Source organism: Nanorana parkeri, unplaced genomic scaffold (assembly GCF_000935625.1).
Source record: "Nanorana parkeri isolate BGI_ZX_2015 unplaced genomic scaffold, ASM93562v1 scaffold222, whole genome shotgun sequence".
Taxonomy (NCBI): domain Eukaryota; kingdom Metazoa; phylum Chordata; class Amphibia; order Anura; family Dicroglossidae; genus Nanorana; species Nanorana parkeri.
In genome coordinates this window covers 1,397,800-1,402,224 of record NW_017306490.1, presented here as the reverse complement: position 1 = coordinate 1,402,224, position 4,425 = coordinate 1,397,800, and the positions used below count along the sequence as shown (strand labels likewise).

General features: G+C 49.7%; 1 protein-coding gene across 1 annotated transcript in view; it reads left to right on the top strand.

The window, feature by feature from the left end:
• Positions 1 to 1,120: 1,120 nt before the first annotated feature.
• The window catches only part of PHRF1 (PHD and ring finger domains 1), a 51,294-nt gene continuing 47,989 nt past the window's right edge, over positions 1,121 to 4,425 (top strand). The window contains exon 1 of the mRNA XM_018556049.1: positions 1,121 to 1,229. The gene's annotated coding sequence lies outside the window, so the exon portion shown is untranslated. The remainder of the gene's footprint in view (positions 1,230 to 4,425) is intronic.

Below are 4,425 nucleotides of genomic sequence, written 5' to 3'. Positions count from 1 at the left end.
CCTCATAGTTCTCCTTTTAAAGCCCCATTGGAGGCAGGAACACACAAAAAAAAATGTCTAGCCCAGGGGTAGGCAACCTCGGCACTCCAGCTGTGGTAAAACTACAAATCCCATGAGGCATTGCAAGACCAACAACCACGGGTATGATTTCCAAAGGCAGAGGTATGACGGTATTTGTAGTTTCCCACCGTGCCAAGGTTGCCTACTCCCGGTCTAGGGGAGGGAGAATAAGGCGTAATACCTCATATCTTACTCCAGCAGGCTCCCTCCATTAGTGCAACTGGTCACCGGTCCACCGAAGCCTCGTCTCTAAGACACTTTGGCCAGGGTCCGCATGCTGACATTTTTAATTACAGTGCAGGGCCAATATTCAGGACTGGACGGCTGAATCTTGCAATGCCTCATGGGATTCGTAGTTCCACCACAGCTGGAGGACCGGAGTTTGCCCACCCCTGTCATAGATTATAGTTACCATTGAGTCTATTGAAGTGCTCATTTCATTCTTCGAAGCTCAGGTGAAGGGAGAGGTTTATAGCCCAGGAAACACATTGGGTGGTTTTATGTGACTGTAGTAGTTATAGGCACTTTGGACTCTTTTATGTTGCGGCTTGTTGTCTATCTGTACGTCTGCACTTCCAGGTACTCACTGAGGGAGGCCTGTGTATCTGAGAGCTGCCTTAGCAGAGCCAGTGATTTTCTGCGTTTGAACTATTGGAACAAGCATTGGAATCTCAGCGGCTCTGAAAGTTTGAACTATTGCCTATCATTAGAAAATATCCTCTCACTTCCTGTTGTGTCTAGAAGACAGGAAGTGAACGGAAATCCCCCTACTCAGACACAGATGGTAAAATAAAAATAAAGGTGACAGCAGTTTTTGCCCTCCCCTACTTTAAAAAAAAGTTTGGGATTTAGATATACTTTATGAAACTGTTCAGTGAGGTATGATGCCAAATACACTGAAAGATAAATGTGGGGTTTACATACACTGAAATTCATGAACCCCCCCCCCCTTTGGTCCGCAGATGGTACATGCCTAAACAGAGCCTTGGGTAACAAGGGATTCTCGCCGAGCGAAATGAGGTTACACGCGGGGTGGAGCTTTCTACCTAGATGACGTCACTTCTACAGTCGTAACCCGGAAGGAGAACCCCTTGTGTTGTTGGTTTCCGGACGCCGATTGCTAGTGTGAGGCCGAGGCCACGAATTATGCGGTGAGGAGACCCCAGCGGGTGAGTGACAGCGGTATGTGCACAACTCGAATGCCCACGTTTTGACGTCACCGGGAATCGCCGTCCGGGCCGTCGCGCCGCTCTTACTATACCTCTCACCCCTGTTACAGAGGTGTGGGCGCTTCACTGTCTGACTTCCATGCAGCTTTCCATGTTTAGGGGGGGACACATGGCAGATCAGCCTTGGTAGTAGCGATCTGATCGTGGGGTCATCGGCTCTGTGTAGGGTTTGTGAGTGCAGTCACATCTCCCCCCACCTCTGTGCTGTTTCAGAGCATGCTTCCATCAGACAATGCTAAACGATTTTTTCATCTGATGCCTGGAGGCTGATCGCCACAGTTGGTGTATTTAATGTGCTGAAATGGTTGACTTATAAATGAGTAGATATAGATTGTACTGATTTCTCAACAGGCCTGAATCAGATAATGAGGGGATAGTAATAGGAACAATGGCTGTGTATGGGGGTATAAAAAAGGAGTGATGGCACAGAGCGGAGCGCATTCTCCATAGGAACGATGGCACAGATTGGAGCGCATTCTCCATAGGAACGATGGCACAGATTGGAGCGCGTTCTCCATAGGAACGATGGCACTGATTGGAGCGCGTTCTCCATAGGAATGATGGCACAGAGGGAAGGGTGTTCTCCATAGGAACGATAGCACAGAGCAAAGGGCGTTCTGCATAGGAACGATTGCGCGGAGCGCGTTCTCCTTTGGAACGATGGCGCGGAGCGCATTCTCCATAGGAACAATGGCACAAAGCGAAGGGCTTCTCCATAGGAATGATGGCACAGAGCGAAGGGGGTTCTCCATAGGAAAGATGGCACAGAGCGAAGGGCGTTCTCCATAGGAACGATGGCACAGAGCGAAAGGCGTTCTCCATAGGAACGATGGCACAGAGCGAAAGGCGTTCTCCATAGGAACGATGGCACAGAGCGAAGGGCGTTCTCCATAGGAACGATGGCACAGAGCGGAGGGGTCGTCAATAGGAAGGATGACGGGGTGGAGGGGTCGTCAATAGTAAGGATGACGAGGTGGAGGTGTCTTCAATAGGAAGGATGACGGGGTGGAGGGGTCGTCAATAGGAAGGATGACGGGGTGGAGGGGTCGTCAATAGGAAGGATGACGGGGTGGAGGGGTCGTCAATAGGAAGGATGACGGGGTGGAGGGGTCGTCAATAGGAAGGATGACGGGGTGGAGCGGTCGTCAATAGGGAGGATGGCACGGGGTGGAGCGGTCGTCAATAGGGAGGATGGCAGGGGGTGGAGCGGTCGTCAATAGGGAGGATGGCAGGGGGTGGAGCGGTCGTCAATAGGGAGGATGGCAGGGGGTGGAGCGGTCGTCAATAGGGAGGATGGCAGGGGGTGGAGCGGTCGTCAATAGGGAGGATGACGGGGTGGAGCGGTCGTCAATAGGGAGGATGACGGGGTGGAGCGGTCGTCAACAGGGAGGATGACGGGGTGGAAGGGTCGTCAACAGGGAGGATGACGGGGTGGAGGTGTCGTCAATAGGAAGGATGACGGGGTGGAGGTGTCGTCAATAGGAAGGATGGAGGGGTCGTCAGTATGGAAGATGGCAGGGGGTGGAGGGGTCGTCAATAGGAGGGATGACGGGGTGGAGGGGTCGTCAACAGGGAGGATGACGGGGTGGAAGGGTCGTCAACAGGGAGGATGACGGGGCGGAGGGGTCGTCAACAGGGAGGGTGACAGGGAGTGGAGGGTTCGTCAACAGGAAGGATGGGGTGGAGGGCTCGTCAACAGGGAGGATGGGGTGGCAGGGTTGTCAATAGGAACGTGACATGGGGTGGAGGACTTCTAGGTACAAAAGATGGCATGCAGCAGAGGGGTTATCGATATGAGTGGAAGGAGGGTATCAAGAGAAAGATGGCATGGAAAGGAGAGGTTATCAGTGTGAATAGCGTGAAGAGAAGGCGTTTTTGCTACAAAGATGGCACAGGGTGGCTGTCTTCTCCTGTCAAAGTCCAGCTTGGTCCTATCTTCTCAGGCCACCCAATCACCCCTATTGAACAAGAAGGCCACCATCGCCTTATTGGGCCACTTCAGGTGCCTATTATTTTTTCCGTTGTCTGACCAGTTCTAATTGTTCAGATTTGTTTGGCAGGTTTTAAAGTTTATGTCCAATTAAAACTTTTTTTTTAAGTTTTGGAAAATGTGGAGAAGTGTTAGAATCCCTATCTGGGACTCGACTAAAGAGATTTCTCCTTCCTTCCATTTCTTCTGGGCAGGAAATGAGGGAGAATGTGCAACAGTGGGACATGCAGCAAGAAAAATCTGACTGGTAAAAGAAGAAAATTCTGTTGACGTTGGAGATTTTCCCTCACTTCCTTTCTGTTGAAACCATTATAAGCAGAACAGAAAGTGAAGGTAAATCTCTCTAAATGAGTTCCGGATAGCAGTAAAACCTGATTGCTTTTGTGCTGACAATGCCCTTTCTTGGGGGGAGGTGGCTACTTTTGTTCCTCATGGTCCCTTTGTGTGTTGTTAAGTAGTCACCACTCCAAGCTCACTCCCCTGTTAGACTACGATCTCAATACAAATGAGTAAACTAAAAGTGAGCTTGGAGCGGTTATGGTGCAATTCCAGGATCATGTCTGCGCTCACAGCCGCTACCCCATTAATACTTTTATTATATTTGCCTTTTTCAGCTTTAAAAGTATTTAGAATGTCATCATAACTCCCTAGCTTCCTGCTAGTCCAGAGCACCAGGAGGATCTTCAGTTGGGCGCACAACATTTCCGGAAACAACACTTCCCATGATTCCTTTGGGACTAAAGTGTAGTTTCCAGGTTCCTTTAGGGGTGGTGACAGGGGAACAGAGGGCAGTACAAACTACTCGGCAGAAGACAGGAAGTGTCTGTGCGATGCTTAGTGATGCACAACCATAAGTACTGGACTGATTGAACCGCACCCCCCCCCCATGCATTATTTACATTTTGATTGTGGTGATGATGGGAATTTGCGAGTCAATGAAAAACCAGGGCACCGGTATTGAGTGTACTACAAATACAACAATACTTTTATTATTCAAGTTGGGGTTCTGCTTTAAAGTGAGTGTATAGTAGCCACAATACTAGGGAATCCTTTGTTTCTTTTCTGATGGAGAAGGTTGGAATTAGAACCGTTGTCATGTTTTTGCCTGGTAGGTAAATTAATTGTCTCCCGGTGACCATCACTGAT